At 53.1% G+C, this 24,424-nt stretch overlaps 1 long non-coding RNA gene across 1 annotated transcript in view; it reads left to right on the top strand.

The window, feature by feature from the left end:
• The window catches only part of LOC128775531 (uncharacterized), a 70,371-nt gene that overhangs the window by 26,123 nt on the left and 19,824 nt on the right, over nt 1-24,424 (top strand). The window contains exon 3 of the long non-coding RNA XR_008420268.1: nt 4,234-4,567. This is a non-coding gene — a long non-coding RNA (uncharacterized LOC128775531). The remainder of the gene's footprint in view (nt 1-4,233; nt 4,568-24,424) is intronic.

The following is a 24,424-nucleotide window of genomic DNA, read 5'->3' as shown; positions in this document are numbered from 1 at the left end:
ATTTTTTTTAACATTTATTTATTTTTGAGAGACAGAGAGAGGCAGAGCATGAGCAGGGGAGGGGGAGAGGGAGAGAGATACAGAATCCGAAGCAGGCTCCAGGCTCTGAGCTGTCGGCACAGAGCCCGACGCGGGGCTCAAACTCACGAACGTGAGAGTATGACCTGAGCCGAAGTCAGACATTCAACCGACTGAGCCACTCAGGTGCCCCATTTATGGACTATTTTAAAGCAAATCCCAGGCACCTATTACTTCTGTAAGTATCATATGAAACTTCTCAAAATGAAGTCGCATGACATTGTGACCTGCCTTGAAATAGTCCAGTGGCTTCTTATTGTTCTCAGAGAAAATGTCAGCCTTCCTGTTCTACTCCTCCCTTTCCACAGTCCATGCTCCACCCACACTGTCCCTCTTGTCCTGACCACACTCCAAGCTTGTTCTTGCCTCAGGACCTTTGCACGCACAGGCTATTCCCTCTGCCCTTCCCCCAGATATCTGCCTAGTTCCTGTGGTAGGCAACATCAAAGATGGTCTCCCATGGTTCCTGCCTCTTGGTCTTCATGCCCTTGTGTACTTTCCTCCTCTTGAGGGAGGGCTGGACCACTCACTTCTAACCTATAGGATGTGGCCAAAGTGGGTGGTGTGTCATTTTCAAGATTAGGTTATAAGACTGTGACTTCTGTCCTGCTGGGCTGTCCCCGTTACTAGCATTCCCTCTTTTCTTCTCACTTGCCTGCCCTGATGAAGCCAGTGACCAAGATGTGAGCCGTCCTGTGGAGGGGTCTAGGTGGCAAAGAACAGAGAGTAGCCTTCAGCTAATAGCCAGGGAGGAACGGAATTTTGCCAACAGCCCCCTGTGTGTGCTTGCAAGCTGACCACACCCCGGGCGGAGCCTTGAGATGACCACACCCCAGGGGGACCCTTGAGATGACCACACCCCCAGGGGGAGCCTTGAGATGACCACACCCCCCAGGGGAGCCTTGAGATGACCACACCCCCCCCCCCCCCGGGGGAGCCTTGAGATGGCCACACCCCCAGGGGAGCCTTGAGATGACCCCCCCAGGGGAGCCTTGAGATGACACCCCCCGGAGGGAGCCTTGAGATGGCCACACCCCCAGGGGGAGCCTTGAGATGACCACACCCCCAGGGGAGCCTTGAGATGACCACACCCCCCCGGGGGAGCCTTGAGATGGCCACACCCCCAGGGGAGCCTTGAGATGGCCACACCCCCAGGGGGAGCCTTGAGATGACACCCCCCGGGGGGAGCCTTGAGATGGCCACACCCCCAGGGGGAGCCTTGAGATGACCACACCCCCCCGGGGGAGCCTTGAGATGGCCACACCCCCAGGGGAGCCTTGAGATGACCACACCCCCCCCCCCCCCCCGGGGGAGCCTTGAGATGGCCACACCCCCAGGGGAGCCTTGAGATGGCCACACCCCCAGGGGGAGCCTTGAGATGACACCCCCCGGGGGGAGCCTTGAGATGGCCACACCCCCAGGGGGAGCCTTGAGATGACCACACCCCCCCGGGGGAGCCTTGAGATGGCCACACCCCCAGGGGAGCCTTGAGATGGCCACACCCCCAGGGGGAGCCTTGAGATGACCACACCCCCCCGGGGGAGCCTTGAGATGGCCACACCCCCCCAGGGGAGCCTTGACTGCACCCTCTGGAGTGACCCTGGGCTAGACGACCGGCTGAGCGGCACCCAGATTCTTGACCCACAGACCCGTAAGATCATCCATGTTGTTTCAAGCCTCTAGATTTTGGGGTAATTGCTTATGCAGCAGTAGATAACTAATCCAACTCTCTTACTTCCTTCAGGTCTTTGCTCAAAAGTCACTTCCTTCCTGCGTGAGGCCTTCCCTGGCCACCCCATTAAATCTGCACCCCCATGCCAGCACTGCCCATTCACCTCCCCTGCTTTATTTTCCTTGTGGAATTTATCACCTTGGATTTTATTTAACTGATTCATTGCCTGCCTTTCCCCGCAGCGCCTCTGGCTCTTGGAGGACAGGGGCCTCTGTCCGTTTTGTTCATTGCTCTGCCCTCAGTCTTTTTTTTTTTTTTAATTTTTTTTTAACGTTTATTTATTTTTGAGACAGAGAGAGAGAGAGAGAGAGAGAGAGAGAGCATGAACAGGGGAGGGTCAGAGAAAGAGGGAGACACAGAATCTGAAACAGGCTCCAGGCTCTGAGCTGTCAGCACAGAACCCGACGCAGGGCTCGAACCCACGAACCGTGAGATCACGACCTGAGCCGAAGTCGGACGCTTAACCGACTGAGCCACCCAGGCGTCCCATGCCCTCAGTCTTGAACTGAGGCACTCTGGGCACACAGTAGGCCACACTGGATTTTTTTTTTTTTTTTTTTTTTTTTTTTGTGCAAGTGGGGAGAGGGGCAGAGAGAGAGGGAGACACAGAATCCGAAGCAGGTTCCAGGCTCTGAGCTGTCAGCACAGGGCCCCATGCAGGGCTCGAACTCACAAACTGTGAGATCATGAGATCATGAGATCATGACCTGAGCCAAAGTCGGACGCTTAACTGACTGAGCCACCCAGGCACCCCAGGCCTCACTGGATTTAAAGGCATACCTACAACTGATTTAGCGATCACACTTCTCGGTATGTACCCCTCAACAATTGAGAGCCGGGGGTTGAAGAGATATTTGCACACCCATGTTCACGGCAGCATTGCTTTTTTTAAAAAAAAGTTTATTTATTTACTTTTAAAAATCTCGACACCCAGCATGGGGCTTGAACTCACGACCCCGAGATCAAGAGTCACGTGCTGGTCTGACCGAGCCAGGCGGGCGCCCTCCTTACAAGCTGCGTCATTCACAATAACCGAAGTGTGGAAGCGACCCAAGTGGCCTTCAACACATGAATGGGTAAACAGAATGTGGGGTATTCATACAAGGGAATGCGATTCAGCCTTAAAAAGGAAGGGGATTCTGACGTGTGCTATAACACGGATGAGCCCTGAGGACGTTGTGCTCAGTGAAATAAGCCAGACACCAAAGGACAAATACTTGTGATTCCAGTTGTATGAGGACTTAGTGTATAAAAATTATGGAGACAGAAAAGTAGGGTGTTGGGGGTCAGCGGCTGGCGGGAGGCAGAATGGAGAGCTAGTGTTTAAGGGGGACAGAGTTTCAGATTTACAAGTTGGATACAAGTCCGTCTGGAGACGGACGGCCCTGATGACCGCACAGCAGTGTGAATGTGCCTTAGGGCCACCACTTAAAAATGGTGAACATGGTAGGGGCCCCTGGGTGCCTCAGTCGGTTAAGTGTCTGACTTTGGCTCAGGTCATGATCTCACAGTTCGTGAGTTCGAGCCCTGCACTGGGCTGCAGAGCCCCCTTTGGATTCTCTCTGCCCCTTGCTCCCCTGCTTTGCACTCTCTCTCTCTCTCTCTCTCTCTCTTTGTCTCTCTCAAAGATGAATGAATATTAAAACAAAAACGGGGAGGACGCCAGAGGCTATGATGTTGCATGCCCCAGGGGGCGGGGCGGGGCGGGGCTAGCAGCTTCAGGTTTCTTACAGGGTGGGGGCCTGGGCGTCCCCCTCCTTGAGCCGAGCTGTGTGCGACCGTTCCTGCCCTGAACCCGTCACATCTGCGTGCCTTTTACATCTTCCCAGCTTCGGGGGGAGTTTTTCAGGGATGGGAAAGCCTCTTCCTGCCCAAGTGTGGAACCAGAAACTATTCCTCTTTTGTCCACCGAGTGTGGACTTAGAGAGCCAGAGAGCCTGGCATGGGCCCCGTCCGCTGGGGCTCCCTCGTCCCTTCGGCAGCTGCTGGAAACCTGTGTCAGGAGGGGTCTTTGGCTCTGGGGACAGTGTCCTGCATGAGTCACACTTTGGGAGGGTCTCTGACAGCCGTCCTCTCTTTATCTCTCATTCCTCATGAGCCACTACAGCCCCCACAGGCCCCACTCAGCCCTCCTGCCCTTTGTCTGCAGGTGAATGGAGAGCCCACGTTCACAAAGGGTCTGTGTGCCCATATGACACTGAGAAGCTCACAGCCTGGCTGTGTCCTGAATATTCTTCCATTCGCCTCGGTGCGGAGTGAACCGTGTCCCTGCAAAATTCCTGTGTCGAAGCCCTAATCCCCCAACGTGACTGTATGTGGAGAGGGAGCCTTTAAGGAGATAATTAAAGTTACATTAAGGGTGGAGCCCTGGTAGAACTGGTGAACTGGTGTCCTTTTTTTTTTTTTTTTTTTTCTTTTGAAAGACGCAAGCTGGGGAGGCAGAGAGCGGACGGACAGAGGATCCGAAGGAGACTCCGCACTGCCAGCAGCGAGCCCGGTGTGGGGCTTGAACTCACGAACCTCGAGATCGTGACCTGAGCAGAAGTCTGACGCTCGACCACAGAAACCACCCAGAACTGGTGTCCTTATAAGAACAGGAAGAGAGACCAGAGATCTCTTGCTCACTCTTCACACACACAGAGGCATGGCCAGGTGAGGACGCGGCGAGAAGGCAGCCGTCTGCCAGCCGGGAAGAAAGCCCTCAGCGGGAACGGAATCTACCAGCACCTTGACCTTGGACTTCCAGCCTCCAGAACTGTGAGTTGCGAATCTGTTATTTGTTTACATATCTGTTGTTTATAAGGCACACAGTCTATGATACTCTGTTGTGACAGCCTGAGCCGAAAGGGGAGAGTAACAGTTCCTGTGGCTCCCAGTAGCCCTGCGGCCACCTCTCACCCTTCGCTCCTCTCCCTGGAGGTGACCCACACAGTGGCCGGGCCTTCCTCCATTGTCCCCTTTGGCTGTGCCACCTGTCACCCGTCACTGCTCTCAGCCTTGGCTGGACACGTGGATCCCCTGGGGAGCCTTGACAGTGATGACCCTTGACCCCAGCCCTAGAGAGTGTGAAGTCATTGGGTGAGGCTGGCTTTAGGGAGTTTTCCAACTTCCCTGGGTGATTCAAACGCGTAGATGGGGCGGAAAACCGCCAATCTACAGCGGTGTTTCCCAATAGGGGGCAGTTATGTCCCCCGCCCAGGGGGTAGTAGGCAATGTCTGGAGACATTTTTGGTTGTCGCAATTTGGGGCATGGGTTGTATGAACATCTAGCGGCCGGTGGCCAGGGATACTGCAAAGCGGCCTGCAAGGACGGGGGCAGGGCCTGCAACGAACGCTGACCCAGCCCCGAACCTCAGTCCCGCCAAGGCCAAGAAACCCTGCCCTAGAGCTCCGCGAACCAAGTGTTCTCCACTCAAAGGCGCACAACACCGCATCAGGGGGTGGTGCTGGTGCCAGTGGGCTCCCGTTTTGCAGATGGGAAAACTGAGGCCCAGAGACAGCAAGTGACCTGGCCGCGCTCAGACAGCGGAGCTGGGTGCTCACGCTGGTCTTTAGCACAAACGGCGGCAGAGAGAATCACAGAATCGGGGCGGGCACTGCTGAACCCAGCGGTTACACATGCAGATTCAGCGGCCCGTCACCCTGTGGCTCTGTCCCTTCATCCCTGCTTCACCCACCCCTCCCGCCCACCGTGCCTCAGCGTCTCTACTCATAAAATGGGGATATGGCCGTCATGAAACCTGCACGGGTGGGCTTGGAGGGTGCTGGGAGCGTAGGGGGCAGGGCCAGGGTGGGATGAGGGCCACCCGGATCGGGAGGGGAAGGCCCAGGTATTATCTGGGGGAAGAGCATGCCAGGCTGAGGGAACAGCGAGCGTGACCCTGGACTAGAAGGAGGGAGGGAAGGCCTGCTCTTTCGCCTTCTCCTCCTCTCTCCTTCCTGAGCCAAATTTGGAAAAGGGCCACCGCCAGGCCAGGCAATGGCACGCAGTGGTGTCTTTGGGCTGGGTCACACAGGCTCGCAGAGGCCCATTCTGCACATCTCTTGCTAGCCTAGGACTCAGTGACGTCACCGTTCACGGCTCGAAATCCACCAAGCTGGGGAAACTTACACCATGGAAACTGGCATAGACTACAGAGCAGGTCCCCTCGCCCGGGGCCAGTTTCCCTTGGGCCCCGCAGCTCACACCCCTGTGCACACCCCCTCACGCTCCCGTCTCTGTGTGTTCAGGCTGCTGTGACAAAGCCTCATGGACTGGGTGGCTTATTAACAGTAAACATTTAGGGGCGTCTGGGTGGCTCAGTCGGCTGAGCGTCCGACTTCGGCTCAGGTCATAGTCTCATGGTTCGTGGGTTCGAGCCCCATGTCAGGCTCTGTGCTGACAGCTTGGAGCCTGGAGCCTGCTTTGGATTCTGTGTCTCGTTCTCTCTTTGCCCCTCCCCCCACTCATGCTCTGTCTCTCTCTCTGTCTCAAAAATAAATAAATATTAAAAAAATATAAAACAGGGGCGCCTGGGTGGCTCAGTCGGTTAAGCAGCCAACTTCGGCTCAGGTCATGATCTCTCGGTCCGTGAGTTCAAGCCCCGCGTCGGGCTCTGTGCTGACAGCTCAGAGCCTGGAGCCTATTTCAGATTCTGTGTCTCCCTCTCTCTGACCCTCCCCTGTTCATGCTCTGTCTCTCACTGTCTCAAAAATAAATAAAACGTTAAAAAAATTTTTTTTAAAAATATATAAAACAAAACAAAAAAACCAATAAGCATTTATTTCCCAAAGTTCTGGGAGCTGGAAATGCAAGATCAAGGTGCCTGGTAAGAGCTCTCTCCCTGGTTCCTAAATGGCCATCCTCTCGCTGTGTCCTCACAGGGCGGAAGGGGCATGGGAGCTCTCAGGGGTCCCTTTTATTTGAACGCCGATCTCATTCATGAGGTTCTATCCTCGTGACCTAATCACCCCAAAGCCCCCACCTCTTAATACCCTCCCTTTGGGGGGTAGGAGTTCAACATCTGAATTCTGAGGGGACACAAACATTCAGCCTATAGCACTGGCCTTACCCCTTCGCTGATTATCACCTCTGCAACTTGAAATTGACCAAGGTGGGGAAATTTATGTCTGGGAAATTGGCAAACACAGCAAATCCCAACTGGGTTTACCAGCCCAGGGGTGCTTACGCCCTGAGGGTGGCCCCATCCTTGGCTGACATCTTCCTGCCTACATTTCAAGATAAACAAAGCCCCTTGCCCTCAGGTGAGGCAGGAGGCCAGTCTGGTGGAGGAGGCAGAAGACCAACACATATCAGGTGTCATGAAGAAAACAGCAGCAGGAGAGGGGGGGGTAGGGAGAAAGTGAGGGACAGGGGAAAGCCCCCTCTCTGCCCTCCCGTCTCTCCCCCATCAGTCCCCTGGGTGCCTTGAATCTTTTTTCTTACAGCTCCCCCTCCCCTCCCAGACCCCTGAGTCCTTCCTAAGGCTCTTGCCCACTGCCCTGGGTCTACCCTGCTCCCAGAATTTTCGTCATGCAGAAATTTCTCAGCTCCAAGCTCATTTCTGCTCATTGAACTCATCTTTCACCTAAAATTGGCTTTGCTGCCTGCTCTGGGCAGCTTCCCTGCTCCTGTTAGAGAGGCGACATGGGCAGTGACTCGGAGGTCACCCTGCCCTTCAGGGAGCTCTGTGGTCACCACCTCACTCTGTCCACACCCATCCCAATGTCAGAGCCATTGAGGGTAGCAAGCCCCCCCCCCCCCCGACTCCCCACAGCCTGGGGCAGACCCAAAGCTTGTCTGCCCCAGCTTGAAAGTAGATTAGGGAGGGTGCTGAAAACGCATCCAGTGGTCCAGCCTTCCTTTGCTCTGCCCGGACTTAGTTTCCCCATCTCCTCACCCCAGCCCCTCCTGGCGGAAGCTCTTTTAGAAAGAATTTCCAGACACACACGGATGAAGTAAGGTAGCCCCCCTCCCCAAAATCTTAGACACCCAGCTGAGTCCCCAGCCTGCTGTGCCCACCCTGCCCTCCCCCCAAATCCGGGGCTGAAGCCAGAAGCCATGTCTTCTGTTTATAGATTGAGGAGGGGGGAGAGGGGTTGGCAAGTTTTAAAAGCTCATTAAGGCCTGAATTCTTTTTATAGATGAGGTTTCCTGCGACTTTTCTTTCCTCCACCCCCTCCGCCCCTCCCTGCTTTCTGAATGCCGTATTTATTTGAGTTAGAAAAATAATGAGGTCCCTGAGGTCGTACACAACACCTCGGCTCTCTAATCAAAGTATTGCTGTGGAATTAGAAATATATAGAAATTTCTGTGCGCTGGCCCGCGGGCCACCAGCTGTGGACGCAGGGCGTGCTCACCCAACGCCACCCAAGCCCCACCAGACTGTCTTTGGGGGAGGGATATAATTAGCTGTTTCCCAGCAAAGTCTCTGCGGTGGAGAATGGGATTAAAATGCCCACGGTACTCCCTAGCGGGGGCTGGGGGATGGGGTAAAGCCCACTCAGAAGACATTCCTGGCTGAAAGGAAGAAAAATGGAGGGCTGGGTCCCCCCAGCGAGGGGGTTAGACACACCGGAGGCACTCAATCAAGTATGCAAAATGAATCGAACTAACAGTGACAAAGGACCCCTCCAGGCCTGAGGCTGCTGGGCCTGCCTCCCAGGCCCCTGTGGTGCTGGGGATGGCGGGGAGGAGGGGGGTTGGTCCTGGTTTCAGGAGGGCGACTCTCGCTTTAAATCTGCGCAGCCCTAAAGCAGAGAGATTCGGGGTGCCTGTGGGGAGCGGAGGGCCAGCGCCCGGCCCACTGCCCCCTCCCGCCCTGGCCTGCCTGGACCAGAGCAGACAGCAGGTGACATTTACAGAGTCTTAGGGTGGCTTTGGCAGAGGGGTGGCGGGGGGAGGGCGCCTGCGTGTGTCTGTGCGAGTGTGGGGGACCCTCGTGACTGTGTGTGACCATGTGGGAGTGAGGACGTGTGTGACTGAGCACCTCCCGTGTGTCCACTCTGTGTCGGGCACCAGGTGAGCAAGATAAACATCCCTGTCTGCACTGCGCTCCGTCCCGGAGGGACAGACACTAACCTCACGTGTGTGTGTGTGTGTGTGTGTGTGTGTGTGTGTGTGTGTGAAGCTGCCATGGGATAGGAGGCCATGTAAGTGTGTGAAATTTGAGGGCACGTGAGGGCGTGAGTGTGCGTGCGGCTGTGTGGGAATTTAAACACACGGGAAGGGGTGTCACCGGGCGAGGGTGTGTTTGGGGCACAGGTGACCTGTTTGCCCCACATGCACCCGGGCTTTGGCCACCCTCCGTCGGGGCCCATCCACTGCCCCAGCCCCTTCTCTACATTCACCCCCTTCTCCTGAGGGTTAGCCCTTCCCTCCGTCCACCCTCGTACCCCCTTCTTCTGTGTGTTTGGACTTCACACGTCAGGGTCCGGGGACGGCCCACCTTGTCCGCCATCTCCCCTGCCCGGCAGGAGGGTCAGAGGGCTGGGCCACCTCGGAGCCCTCTGCTCCCTGGAGGCCCTTCCTGTGCCCTTCTGGTGGGGGGTGGGGTGGGGGGCTTCCACTGCTCTTTGGGTTGGGGGGTGTGGGGGTGGCCCGGAGAGCCCACAGGGGGGTGCAAAGGGGGATGGGAGCCTGGGGCTGCGGAGGGGTTTCCAGAACATTCTTCCGCCCCCCAGTTGACAAACTCAGGCGCCCAGAGAGGAAGAGGGAGGGGACTGAGAGCAGACCCTCTGCTGGGGGGTGGTTCTCGGTCCTGGCTGCCCAACAGGGTCGTCCAGGGAAGCTACAAAATGTCTCTGATGTCCTGGCATCTCCCCCACCGAGGCTGCACCCCCAGCAGGAAGGAGCTGGAAGTACAGGGCAGTTCTCAGCAGGGATATGGGTGACAGTGGGCCCGGATCCTTCTCTGTGGCGGGCCGTCCTACACTCCGAAGGATGTTGAGTGGCCTTTCTGGCCTCCACTCACTCACCGGATACCCATAGCACCCTCCCTCCCCCCCCCCCCCACCCCCCCCCCCCCCCCCCGCCCTGAGTCATGACAACTAAATATGCCTCCAGACATAGCCAAATTGCCCCTGGAGGGGGGGCAGAACCGCCCCTGTGAGAACCTCTGGGCTCAGGGCACATGTGGGCCTCGAACGGGCACCATGATGCCAACCCTTCACCGTCTCCCAGTGCCCCCAGAAGGCTCTGGTCTTTGGCAGGGGAGGGGGGCTTTCCTTTTGCCACATTCTCCCCCTAAATCCTTGGGAAAGGAGAGCAAGCAGGCGAAGCAGAGGGCAAGTGGGATGAGGGTCAGTGGGGACTGCGGGCCCAGGTCTGCCAGCAACGGGGGGTGGGGCGGGGGGCTCCCCTCAGATGCCCGGAGCTCGGCTGGCGCTGAAGGAAATGATTTCCACCTGCCTTCTCAGCAGCGCTGCCCCAAGGCTGCAGATTAAGAATCAATTAAGAGCGGGAAGAAGGATTTGCCAAGCGGAGGCCGTGAGAGCTGGGGGCTCGGGGCCGCAAGATGGATGGATGGGGGCGGCTGGCAGGGGCGAGGGGCTCCGTGGGCCCCGGGCAGGGGGGGTGGGGTGGCTCAGGGGGAGGCTCCCTGAGACCGCAGTCCAGGGTAGCGGTAAAACCAGTGCTCGCTTCGGAGGTCGTTGTGAGGATTGAAACGTGTGCGGCTCTAAGAATAGTGCCTGGCTACAGATGACAGATCGGCGTTTGCTAAATAAAAATAAGACAGAGGATGGGGCCGGGCCTCCCCTGGCCGTACGTGGCCGGTGGCCGCCGCGGGAGACCCTGCGGGTGCCCCCACCCGGACCACATCCCCTTTCCGGGGCCAGTGCACCTGTCTTCCACCCGCTTCGGGTTCGGCCATTAGCTGCCAAGGACTGACACCTGCCCCTTCTCTGGAGCACGTCTTGTGCTGGGAGCCCCCTCCTCTGGAGATGCCAGGGGGCTGCTCCCTCCCCCCAGGTACAGCCCGCAGCCAATCGCGGTCCGATCTGGGGGTGCTAAAGGCCAGCCCCCCCCCCCCCCCAACTTGTCACAACCATATGATGCAGTTCACGCTCCAGAGCTCCCGTGGGATCAGGCTGGGGTTAGATCCAGCTGAACCCACATCCTGGCTGAGCCCATCCATCTGTCCGTCCTGCTTCCCTCGCTCTCTTCTCTCCTGAGAGCCCTGCCCCCCACATCACGGGCATCTGAGTCCCTGCCTCAGGTTCTGCTTCCAGGTAGGCGCTATGGACCGAATGTTTGAGGTCTCCCCACATTCACGTGTTGAAGCCCTAACCCGGGATTGGGTTTAGAGGCGATCGTGAGGGTGGGGCCCTCATGATGGGATTAATGTTCTTAGGAAAGGTGGGGGGATGCCTGGGGGGCCCAGTCGGGTTAAGTGGCTAAGCACTCAGCTCTTGGTTCCGGCTCAGGTCATGATCTTATGGTTCGTGAGTTTGAGCCCCACATCAGGCTCTGTGCTGACAGCTTGGAGCCTGCTTGGGATTCTGTCTCTCTCAGTCTCTCTCTCTCTGCCCCTTCCCTGCTCGTGCTCTCTCTCTTGCTCTCTCTTACAAATAAATAAATAAACAAACATAAGAAAAGAGGGGCGCCTGGGTGGCTCAGTCGGTTAAGCATCTGACTTCGGCTCAGGTCATGATCTCACAGTTCGTGAGTTCGAGCCCCACTCCAGGATCTACACTCTCTCTCCCTCTCTCTCTGCACCTCGTTCACTCGAGCTCTCTCTCAAAAATTAATTAATTTTTAAAAATTAAAAAAAAATTTTTTTTTAAGAAAGAAAGACAAGAAAGAGACCAGAACTCCTCTGTGCCTGCCCTCCCTCTCTCCTCTCTCTTCCTCTGCCACGTGAGAACACGTGAGAACACAGAAAGTGTAAGCTGTCAGCCAGGAAGAGAGCTGCCACGAGGGACTGAATCTGCCCAGACGTTGATCTGGGACTTCCCAGCCTCCAGGACCGTGAGAAAGGAGTGTCTGCTGTTTAAGCCACCCCCCTCCCGGCCCCTCCTGCATCTATGGTATTTCGTTACAGCAGCCCAAGCTGTCGGAGACGGTCGCCTTCCTAGGAGGCCGACCCAGCTACTCACACACCAGCTCGAATGTAGTCTTAGAACTGAACCCCCCCCCGCCCCGTGAGCTCCAAGTCAACCTTCCCCCGCCCCCGTGATTCCAACTCCTGTTTCAAATCAGATGACACTCCTGTCACCCCAGCCTTGCCTCTCCAAATGCCCCCCCTCAGTGGCCAAGGTGATCCTTTTCGATTTCTAATTATTTGTCTGATCAGTAGCACATTCACACGTTCAAAAAAAAAAAATGTAAATACACAAAGAGGTATTCTTTGACAGGTCCCCTTTTTACTTTTTTTTTTTAAGTTTATTTATTTTGAGAAAGAGAGAGAGAGAGCACAAGCAGGGGAAGGGCAGAGAGAGGGAGAGACAGAATCCCAGGCAGGCTCCGTGCTGTCAGCATAGAGCCTGATGTGGGGCTCGATCTCACAAACCACGAGATCATGAGCTGAGCCAAAGTCAGGAGTCGGACGCTTAACTGACTTAGCCACCCAGGTGCCCCAGAAGGTCCCCCTTCTTACTCCAGGCCCCACTGGCCCAGTTTGCAAGCTGCCAACAGATATGCATTATTACCAGAATCAGATATATCTTTCCATAGTGTCTTTATGCAAGTCTGGACAAATATGAATATATTTTTCTGCCCCCGTCTACAAAAAAAAGTAGCTGACTCTGCATTCTACTCTATGCAGAGAAATCCTTTTTTTTTTTTCATAGAGAATTTTTAAAATGTTTATTTACTTATTTTGAGAGCGAGAGAGAGAGAAAGGAATGAGCAGGGGAGGCGCAGAGAGAGAGGGAGAGAGAGAATCCTAAGCAGGTTCTTCATTGTCAGCACAGAGCCTGACATGGGGCTTGATCTCCTGACCCTGAGATCATGGCCTGAACCAAAATCAACAGTCGGACGCTTAACTGCCTGAGCCACCCAGGTGTCCCTACACAGAGAAATCTTTTAAACGATTTTCATAATTCTCTGATGTCTCGATCTGGGCATGTTGGGCAGGGTAGTTCTTCGTGACATGTGACTGGTTGTCACAGTGCAGGATGTTGTGTGTCCCCGCTGCCATATCCAAATGTCACAAGCAATCCCAGGCATTGTGACCGCACCAAACTCTTGCACATTTCTACCCTCAACCTGAGGGGTGATAGTGTCCCTCACTGACAACTGCTGCACCACATCTGACCTCTCTGGCCCCCATGTCTCCTCTGCCCCCACCACTCTGGCCATGTTAGCCTCATCACTGTTCTTTGAATACCAAGGCGTGCTCCTGCCTCAGGGCCTTTGCACAGGTCATTCCTTCTCCTTGGAACCTTCTTCCTCAGTTACCCCCAGGGCTAATTTTTATTAGCCTCACAACATGAAGGCTGGCTTCCCCTACAGCAAGGGATCCAAGGGAGCTGAGGCTCTGCCTCGTTCTGTCACCTGTGTCACACTCTATCCGTCAGACGATGGTTCCTTAACCCAGCCACACTCCAGATGGAGGTAGACGGGGCTCTGTTTCTTGCAAGAAAGAATATCAAAGAATTTGTGGACGTATTTATTTTATAAACATTTTTTTTTAAGTTTATGTATTTATTTTGAGAGAGAGAGAAAGAGCAAGCGCGAGAGGGACAGAGAGAGAATCCCAAGCAGGCTCTGCACTGTCAGTGTGGAGCCCTACGGGCGGCTCGAACTCACGAACCATGGGATTACGACCTGAGCCCAAATCAAGAGTCAGGCGTTTAACGGACTGAGCCCCCCAGGCACCTCATATTTTAAAATTCTTTTTAGGGTGATCTAATTGATGTAGAGCATTGTATTTTAAGTGTGCAACATAACGATTATATATATATATATATTATATATGTTATTACATTACATACATATAATGATCCACAATAAATCTAGTTGAGACCCATCACCACACGTGATACCAGTTTTTTTCCGTGTGATGAGAACTTTTAAGATCTACTCTCTTAGCAATTTTCAAATATACAGCGCAGTATTGCTACCTAGAGTCACCGTGCTGGACATTCCATACCCAGGGCTTATATGCTATCTGCAAGTTTGTACCTTCTGGCCACCTTCACACATGGGCAAAATGGGGGCAGGTGGACATATTTTATTTTATTTTATTTTATTTTTAGTTTATTTATTAGAGAAAGAGAGAGGGAGAGGGAGAGAGGGAATCCCAAGCAGGCTCCACATTGATAGCGAGGAGCCCGATGCGGGGCTCGAGCTCACGAACCATGAGATCGTGACCCGAGCCGAAATCAGGAGTCTGACGCTCAACCAACGGAGCCACCCAGGCGCCCCTGGGTGGACATGTTTTGTTTTTTGTTTTTTTTTTAATTTTTTTTTAATGTTTATTTATTTTTGAGACAGAGAGAGACAGAGCATGAACGGGGGAGGGTCAGAGAGAGGGAGACACAGAATCTGAAGCAGGCTCCAGGCTCTGAGCTGTCAGCACAGAGCCCGACGCGGGGCTCGAACTCACAGACCGTGAGATCATGACCTGAGCCGAAGTCGGACGCTTAACCCACGGAGCCACCCAGGTGCCCCTGGTGGACATGTTTTAAAACCACCACGTTTGGGGCGCCTGGGTGGCGCAGTCGGTTAAGCGTCCGACTTCAGCCAGGTCACGATCTCACGGTCCGTGAGTTCGAGCCCCGCGTCAGGCTCTGGGCTGATGGCTCAGAGCCTGGAGCCTGTTTCCGATTCTGTGTCTCCATCTCTCTCTGTCCCTCCCCCGTTCATGCTCTGTCTCTCTCTGTCCCACAAATAAATAAAAAAAAGTTGAAAAAAAAAAAACCACCACGTTCTACCGTATTTTTTTTTTCCTTCTCTTCCCGTCTTTAAATCATACATATCGCTCACTTCCTTATTTGTGGGCTCTCTCCTCTACAGCTACCCTGTGAGGTCCCCAAGAGTAGAAACCACCCTCTTTGTTCCCCTGCACAGAGTAGCTGCTTGACAACTAGGGTTTGGGTTGGGCTTCTGGGAAGCAGAGCCTGAGATAAGGATTCAAAAGCAAGTCGTTTATTTAGGTGGTGACCCGGGGAAACACCAGCAGGGGGGCAGGGAAGGGAGACAGATGGAACACAGCTGGTGACTGACGGGCGTGTTATGGAGCCCGTTACCACTGTGGGTGACTGAAGCTCATTCGCGCTGGGGACCTCCGGGGGGCGGTGCAGGACGGCGCGGGGAGGTGAAAGAGACAGACGGCTCGCTTGCCCACCAACTGCCCGTCAGGTCGAGAGGCGATCCCGGGGAGGGGGGCCGTTCCCTGGCACTTGCAACCTGCCAGGCTCGGGGCAGAGGAGGCTTCAGAAGCTTTGGAGAAAGCCCCAGGGCCGAGAGCCGCGCGCAGCGGCAGCTGGACCGCAGCCGGGAGCCTGCTGAGCCGGTGAGGCTGGAGGGGTCTGGTTGGGGCATCGACAGCTTCCGCTACAACCATCAGCTGAATAATTGAATACACATTTTTCAAGAGTTCCCCATAGCCTAAAGGACACTTCTGAGCTGGCACATAAAACCACTGTGACCCAGCTTTAGGTCCTGATGCTACATCAGCGATGGCAAACTCGAACGTCTACAGGGTCCGCGGGGCGGGAAAGACAGAGGGCAAAGCCAGCTGGGGGTTAGGAACAGGGAGTCCTCCTGGATTTCATTTTCCTTTTTTAAAGAGATGTGAGTATGGCTGGACCTCGCTCTATTACGGGGAAAGCGGTAAAACGCAAGCCAAATGTTGAGATGCTAAGGGACCCACAGGCACAGTGTTGGGAGGCAATAGGGAGTGGTGGGGACCGTGGAGGATGAGAGAGCCCGTTCCCCTTATGCTCTGGTCTCTTACTGCCTTGTAGGGATGCAGGTCCTGGCTAGGTTACCCGCTTTTCTGGGTTTTCTTGGAAGGGCAGAAATCTGGATTTTTATACAAAATCGTTAATTAGTTAGGGACACCTGGGTGGCTCAGTCGGTTAAGCATCCGAGTCTTGGTTTCGGCCCAGGTCACAGTGCCCAGGGTTGTGGGACTGAGCCCCGCATTGGGCTCCGTGCTGGGTGTGGAGGTTCCTTGGGATTCTCTCCCTCTGCCCCTCTCCCCTGCTCACTTGCGCGCGCGCTCTCTCTCTCTCTCAAAATAAAGATATACAATATAAAAAACGTTAATCATTAATTTTTAAGCCTTAGGAGTTCGATCCAGATATTTCTGAAAATATTTGTGGGCTGGTTTTGACTAGTTATCACCCTCTGCGCTACCCTTTTGGAGCAACTTACAGCTCCAAGAACCTGGCATATCCTTTAAAAACCCTAAGCCTTTGCACACGTTTTTCCCTCTGCCTGGTCTGCCATTCCAGTCTTTATGGAAAACTCCTATTCATCCCACAAAACCCTACTCAGAAATTACTCAAAGCAGAACTCCCTGGAACGCCTCCTGAGCATTTTCTTATTTTGTTGAATAGATTTATTCGTTTCTTCCTCTGCACCCCACACCCCAATCCCCACATACAATCTATGTGCCCTCTGGGGGGTAGCTCTGTGAGTCCCGGTCAGCACTGTGTCCTCAAGTTCAGGGTCCAGCACCACAGGGCACAAACAGAGCTGGTTGAAGGCATGGCCTTGTCATGTTTCACCCTGTTATCTATATCCAGTGGTATAGTGGGTGTGTGTAAGCTGGCTCTTTATTATTATTATTATTATTATTATTATTATTATTTATATTTTCAAGGTTTTACTATTTATTTATTTATTTATTTATTTATTTATTTATTTATTTAGAGAGAATCCCAAGCAGGCTCCGCACAATCAGGGCAGAGCCCAATGCGGGGCTCAAACTTGTGAACGGTGAGATCACGACCTGAGCTGAAACCAAGAGTCGGACACTTAACTGAGCCTCCCAGACACCCCTGCCAGCTGGCTCTTAATTAAATTTTTTTGAAGTTATGGTGCCTGGGTGGCTCAGTCAGATGAGGGTCCGACTTTGGCTCAGGTCATGATCTCGTGGCTCATGAGTTTGAGCCCCGCATCGGGCTCTGTGCTGACACCTCGGAGCCTGGAGCCTCCTTCAGATTCTGTGTCTCCCTGTTCTACCCCTCCCCTGCTCGTGCTCTGTCTCTTAAAAATAAACATTTAATTTTTTTAATGTTTATTTATTTTTGAGAGAGAGAGAGAGAGAGAGAGAGAGAGAGACACACACACACAGAATCCAAAGCAGGCTCCAGACTCTGAGCCGTCAGCCCAGAGCCCGACGCGGGGCTCGAACCCGCGAACCGCGAGATCGTGACCTGAGCCGAAGCCGGACGCTCAACCGACTGAGCCACCCAGGCGCCCCAGTTCTAAAAATCTTTTACTGGAGCGCGACAAACACACCGCCTAGCGGGCATGTCAGAAGCAGACCACGCGATGAATTCTCATGAAATGAGTATAACGTTTTACCAGCACCAGATCAAGGATGGAACACTCCCAGCCCCCAGCGACTCCCCCCCCACCAGCCCCTTCCAGCGGCCACCCCCCCCCCCCCCCGCCCAAGGATAACCGTTGTCCCAGTTTCCATCATCACAGAATACTTTTGCCCGTTCTAGAACTTCGTAGAAATGGAACCAGACAGTTTTTCTTCTCCTGTATTTGCTTCTTTTTGCCAATATTGTCTGCGAGATGCGTCTGTGTTGCAATATCCCAGTGTTGGACTCCCACAATTAGCCCCGCCAGTCTACTCTTAGGGACATTTGGGTGGTTTCCAGTTTGGGACTACTTCCCCGGGAGCGGAACTGCTCCGTCATGGGGGCGTGAAGAATCAGCTTTCGTGGGTGTAATGAAACAGTTTTCTAAAATATTACCACGTGCCCTCCCACCGCCAGGGTGTGGGATGCTGCACAGAATCTTCTTCTTAGATGGCAAGGCCATCTTGTTAAAATGTACATCAGGGGGCGCGCCGGGTGGCTGAGTCAGTTAAGCCACCAACTCTTTCTTGACTTCAGCTCAGGTCATGACCGTAAGGTTCACGAGTTCAAGCCCTGCGTCAGGCTCTGCGCTGACTGCACAGAACCTGCTTGGGATTCTCTCTCTCTCCCTCTGCCCCTCCCCTGCTCTCTCTCTCTTCCAAAATAAAATAAACTTAAAAAAAAAAAATCATCAACCACCACTGCACAAAACCTGCTTGGAATTCTCTCTCTCTCCCTCTGCCCCTCCCCTGCTCTCTCTCTCTCTCTCTCTCAAAATAAAATAAACTTAAAAAAAAAAATCATCAACCACCACTGCACAATAAACAAATAAAACACATGATTAAACCAATTAATTTTAATTTTTTTAATATTTATTTATTTTTGAGAGAGAGAGAGAGAGAGAGAGAGAGAGAGAGAGAGAGAAACAGAGCACAAGCAGGGGAGGGGCAGAGAGAGAGGGAGACACAGCGTCTGAGGCAGGCTCCAGGCTCTGAGCTGTCAGCCCAGAGCCCCACGCAGGGCTCAAAATGTCCCCATTTCAAATGAAATATCTCGAAGACATCGTTCCCCGTTTCCCTCCTAATCTAAATTAGCTCCCTGGTTATTCTCCTAGCTTCCTGTTCTTTTCCTTCAAGGCAACGATTACAGTTTAATAACGACAAATGTGTGTGATTTGGGTGTTTATTTCATCTGTGCCCAGGTATCAGTCATGTTCTATTTCCTGACTGGGCTTGTAGGTATACGGGTGCTCATTGATGAAATTATACATTAAAAAATATATTGAACACACATACAGCCCTTAGGCCCCTGTTAGGCACTGTTCTATGCATTTCTCAAATATTAATTTATTTCATTGACATGCATTCATTCCACTTTTCAAACACTCGTGAAATGAATTAATTTCAACGTTCAAATGTTAATCTATTTCATTTGATCCGCAAAACAACCTTATGAAGTGAGGCGGTTATTATCCTATTTAGAGATAAGAATATAGAGGGACATGGGGCGCCGGGGTGGCTCGGTCGGTCGAGTGACCCACTCCTGATGTGGGCTCATGTCACAATCCCAAGATGGTGGGATCGAGCCCCACGTCGGACCCCATGCTGGGATTCTCTCTCCCTCTGCCCCTCTCCCCCACTCGCGCTTTCTCTCTATCATACGGGAGGCTGGGGAAGGCAGTCTTCCTGTGTGTACGGGGAGAGGAAACAGGTTTGGTGAGACGGTGGCTTCGGGGTCACCCTTTTTCCTGAGCACCTACTAAGTGCCAGATATTTATCCATGTTTTGCTGTTCAGTGCTGGAAATACATCCATCCATCCATCCATCCATCCATCCATACTTGATTTAAAATACAAGTTTAAATTAGCAAAACTTTACAAAGTTTTTGAATAAATACATTTTGAAATAAATTACGGTGAAGTGATCACACAGCGTGTGTGCATGGAGAGCGGGTGTGGAGTGGGGATGGCCCTGTCCATCTGTATGGGGCCAGCAGTCCTGGACGGCAGAGCCCCTTCCCAGATGAAGCAGGTCCTGTCAACCCGCTCCCCGGCAGCCATTCTCCTCTTTCTTTTGAGTATCAGTCTTTTCAGTTTTAGCTGGGTACATGGCTTCCCTGTTAGAGACTACAACTCCCAGTCTCCCTTGCAGCTAAGTGTGGCCATATGACTAAGCTCTGGCCAATGGGATGTGAGCATTCGTGCCGTGTGCCGCTTCCGGTGTGTCCTTCAAGGAAAGCTTTTGCCCTCCACTTCCTTTTCCCTGATTCTCCTCGAAACTCCAGGAGGAATCCACCAGTGATGTGCATGGCAACACTGTGCCCCTAGCCCTGGACCTAGGCTAACCTCTGGACGCTCACATGAGCAAAAAATAGACCCTCATCTTAGAGCCACTGACATTTTGGGCCTCTTTGTCATAGCATCGTGGCTTGTGCAGGACAAATGCAGCATCAGCCCTCTCCTGCAGGCTAACCCCTTGGGTGCTGACCTAGCTCCTCCATTCCTGTCACCACACTCCCTCCCTCCCTCTTGTGACTCTGACGTCCCACACAAGAATGCACAAACCTTCCTAGATTGTGTCCCGAGTAAACAGCAGCATGTGAGAGACGGGAGTCAGATAGACAGGTTATGTCGAGACTTCATTTGTTCAAGATCTTAATGCTCTGGGCTTACCGCACTATTTCAATCACCAGCCTACAGAGTCTAGACTCATAGAAGTCTGATATTTTTGTTTTCCTGGCATCCCTTTCCTTTTCTACAGTTTCGCTTGGAGGAACCATGTCTTAACCCCCTTTTGGTCAACATGGAACACCATGGCAGGATTGAAGCCCTCTTCCCCCCCCACCCCCCCCCCCCCCCTTACCTCCAGGGATGAGCATGTGGCCCAAGATAGGCCTATCAGAACATTTCCCCTTCCTGGTTGGTCCAGGGATGGACCTGTAACCCAAGATGAGTGGATGAGAGACAGTCCTTAGACTTTTGCAGCAGTTGTTGGAAAAGAGGTATTTTCTGCCTGCCAAGGTTGCTAAGTTGTGGGGATATAAGTCAGGAATGCATGGAACCGTCTCACCACTATTTATTGAGAGCTGGCCTGAGAGAGAGGCTAACACAAAAGAAATCTGAATTAGGAGATGGGCAGACCCAGACTCCTGGTGATATCATCGAGCGCCTGGATCCAGCCATGACTGAGGTTATTCTGCTGTTGTACTTTTCCCTTGTATGAGCCAATGCCTTGTCTTTTTGAATAAGGGATGGCAATTAAGGGTTTCCTTATGTGCAAACAAAAAACGTTCTGGCTGCTGCAAAGATTTCACCTCTGACCTCACCCAAGGGTGATAGCCCAGTGTTTACTCCATTAGGCTGATCATCTCCCTCCCACTCTAGGTCTTTCCATCTATCAGAAAGGAAGAAGAAAAGCCCCACTCAAGCCAACTTAAGTAATAATAATAATAATAATAATAGTCACCATCTTGTAGAAGAGTAAGTTCAGAGTCAGGGCAGCTCCTGGGTTGATTAATTCAGTGGCCCGATGATGTCATCGACTCAGGGCCTTTGCTGCCCTCCCTGCATCTTAGCTTTGTCCTAAGGCTGGCTCTCTTCATGGTCTGAAGTCAGCTTCCAGAACTCCGGGCGTCATGTGCAGAAATGACAGGTTCCAGCAGCAGAAGAGCCCATCTCTTAATCGCATCTCTTTTCAAGAGGAAGGAACCCTTCTCCTGGTTCTCCCTAACCCGAAATTTGTCATGTGGTGTCTCGGTTTGGGGTCCTCCAGAGGTGCACTCAGAGGCCCAGTTTGAGTGCAAGCAGTTTATCTGGGAAGTAAATCCAGGAAACACTGGCGGGGAGATCAGAAATGACATAGGAAAAGGAGGGCAGCCAAAGCAAGGGGTAAATGAGCAGTCCCTGCCAAGGGCATCCGGGGTTCAATTCCGCTGGGCTACGTTGTGCGGACGCGTATTTCTGAGACGTCTCACCCAAGTGGAGAGGGCCCTGCGAATGCATGCTCCAGATCCCATCCATCATAGATTGAGGGCTGCTCCCAGGGTCACTTCCGACCTGTCCCACGTGTGGATCAGGAGAAAACCCCCCAGGTAGAGAGCCGCACACACGTGCCCAGGGGTCGGCAAACTCTGTAAAGGTCCAGATAGAAGTATTTTTAGCTTTTCAGATTGCATAGTCTCTTTCGCAGTTAGTCTACTCTGCCCTTTGAGCGCGAAAGAGCAGCCCGAGAAGATACGGAAACAAACGAGCGTGGTTGCGGGCCAATAAACTTTATTTGCAAAGACCGGCCTCAAGCCCTAACTTCGTCCCTGAGCGGAGCCGGCAGGATGCCCACAGCTTCAGAGGCCATGCCCCAGCCAATCGTCAATGAAGAAAAGGGAACGCCCGGTAGATTTGGACCAATCAGAGCCCACCTTCTGAAGCACCCGCCCACTCAGCCTGGAAATGGATTGGCCGCTGCCTCTTCCTAGATCGCTGAGGGTCAGGCGCGTTCAAGGCCACGAGAAGACGTCAAGGGGCCACGGCGTGGAGGCCCACAGAGCAGGCACTTGGCTCTGGGGTTTGTTTGGCTTTTTTATTTTCCCTGCCTGGATGGTTGATGGCCGGAGCAGGAATCTCAAACTCTCACCCTGACCCAGGCACAGGCTCAGGTGTGGCCGAGTCCCGCTCAGGGGTGGCTGGCCAGACACTGTGTCCAGGTGGATCCCCAGGGCACAGAGGAGCTGGAAAAGATGGGAGAGGAATTGGAGTGTGGTCCTCCATCGCATTAGCTCAGGTCTGGGACTCCCAGGCGGAGCCTTCCAGATAAATCCTTTCTTCCTCTGAAAGCACATCTTCCAATACTCTGCAGTCATTAAGCAGAATGAGGCGGGCCTAGATGCGCCCATTTGGGGCGGGTGTCCAAGCTACATAATTAACTGGAGAAAAAGCAAGGGTGGAACAGTACGTCTGCAACGATCCCCCATTTGTGAAAGGCAAAGAGGATATTCGTGCAGATGCTGGAGTGCGAATACAAAACACCAGAGTGGATGCACCGGGCAGGTCTTAGCCGGGCTATATTGAGGCCAAGGGAGGATCGGCACAGAGAGAGACTCAACTCAGCACGCTCTCCCTTTGACAGGCCCTGCATTCTTTTCATTTAATCAGGAGTGCGTATTGCCTTTATGAGAAAAGAAATTCCACTCATTCTCCCACCCACTCACATTTTGCTGCTGTAGGGATGGGAAAGAAGGTAAAGAGGACTGGGTTTCCCCTAAAGCCGTCCCTGGACTGGGGGATTTAGGTGCAGGAAGTTTAATCTCCAAAGTGATTCCAAGAAACACAGGTTGAGGGGGGACGGGGTTGGGGGGGTGGGGGTGAGGCAGGACAATGAAGGCAGCCAGTATAGGGGGTGTCATTGAGCAGGTTCCTAATGTGATAAGTGGGGTGCAGTTCTGCTGGGGACCTCCAGGGGCAGCAGAGAGCACACACTTCAGAGTCCTATCTGCAGAGGAGGAGGGAGCTGGGGTATTTATCCTCCAAAATTCTGTCTCTTGTTGATGACAGTCACTTCTGGGAGTGTCCCCTCCCAGCACTTCGGGCCTGCAGCCTCTCCCCCCCCCCACCCCCCTGCTTACTTGTATAAAAGCCTTGGGCAGAGAGACGCAGGGATGTCTGGGCCAAGGGGATGTAAAAATAGCACCAACCACACTTGCTTTACTGTAATAGAAAGCAAGAGTTTGGAGTGGATGGTTGGATTTTATGTCAACTTGGCTGGGCCACGGTGCCCAGATATTTGGTCAAATATTATTTGGGAAGTTTCTGAGAAAGCCCTCTCTTTGGGTGAGATTAACATTTAAATCAACGGGCTTTGAGGAAAGCAGATTACCCTCCATTTTGTGGGTGGGCCTTATCCAATCAGCAGAAGGCCTTAAGAGAACAAAGACTGATGTTCCCCGAGCAAGGAGTTCTGCCAGCAGACCGCCTTTGGACTCAAACTGCAGCACTTCCCTGGGTCTCCTGCCTTCTGGCCTATTCCGCAGATTTCGGGCGTGCCAGCCTCCACAACTGCAAAAGCCAATTTCCTAAAATAAGTCTCTCTCGCTCCGTAGACATATGAGAAGTTTCCTTCGCGAGCGTCTTGGTTTAAGTTTGAAACAAAGTAAAGCCGGTTTTGTAAATAAAGTAAAAAAGCGTGAAGGGGAGCACCTCTGCCATGGTGCCTGGCAACCCTGTGTGTATCCCCACGGCCACACTGGCAAAGGCTTGAACCGCAGCGAATCACATCTCTTCCGTTTTGCGGTTGTCTTTTTTTTTTTTTTTTTTTGGAGTGTGGGATACAGGCCTCAGGGGGCTTCTTCTTCTGCTTCACGTAAGTAGCTGTCAGAATTTAAAAGTGGTTTGTTGTGTTTTTACTGGGTCAGACTATCGCGCTGCGTGCTTGGCAAGGTGGTTTGCAAAAGGCAGAGGCGAGTGACTGAGCTTCAAGGGACACTGGGGTGACAACCTGGGCTGCTTTGCCCTCACACCCTCTCCTCATCATCCTGACTTGCTTCTGTCGGGTGTGGGTCTAAATATTCTAGATCTAAGGGCACCTGGGTGTGGCTCAGTGCAGAAGCATCTGATTTTGGCTCCGGTGATGATCTCATGGCTCGTGAGTTTGAACCCCACATCCGGCTCTGCGCTGACAAAGAGGAACCTGCTTGGGATTCTCTAGCTCCCGCTCTCTCTGCCCCTCCCCCCTCTCAAAAATAAATAAACATTCAAAAAAGAACAGTAAACAAATATTCGAGGCTCAGTCGTTTGAGCGTCCGACTTCGACTCTGGTCATGATCTCGTGGTTTGCGAGTTTGAGCCCCGCAGCAGGCTCTGTGCTGACAGCTCGGAGCCTGGAACCTGCTTCGGATTCTGTGTCTCCCTCTCTCTCTGCCCCTCCACCACTCGTGCCCTGTCTCTCCCAAAAATAAACATTAAAAAATAAAAAAAAAAATAGATATAAGATGTTTCAACAGCACCTGCCACCCATGTTAGGTTTTACTACTGTGCCAACACTTTCCCCTATTGGAGCTCGTCTCCTGGGGCCCCGGGCCAGGCGACAGCTGGTTCCCTGATCGGGGCCTCCCCAGGCTGCCCACAACCTGCGGGACGCTCCCACCTCTCCCCTTCCC

This window comes from Panthera pardus, unplaced genomic scaffold (genome assembly GCF_024362965.1).
Source record: "Panthera pardus isolate Hobbes unplaced genomic scaffold, ASM2436296v1 HiC_scaffold_8, whole genome shotgun sequence".
In the NCBI taxonomy this organism is placed as follows: domain Eukaryota; kingdom Metazoa; phylum Chordata; class Mammalia; order Carnivora; family Felidae; genus Panthera; species Panthera pardus.
This window is presented reverse-complemented; position numbering and strand designations above follow the sequence as displayed.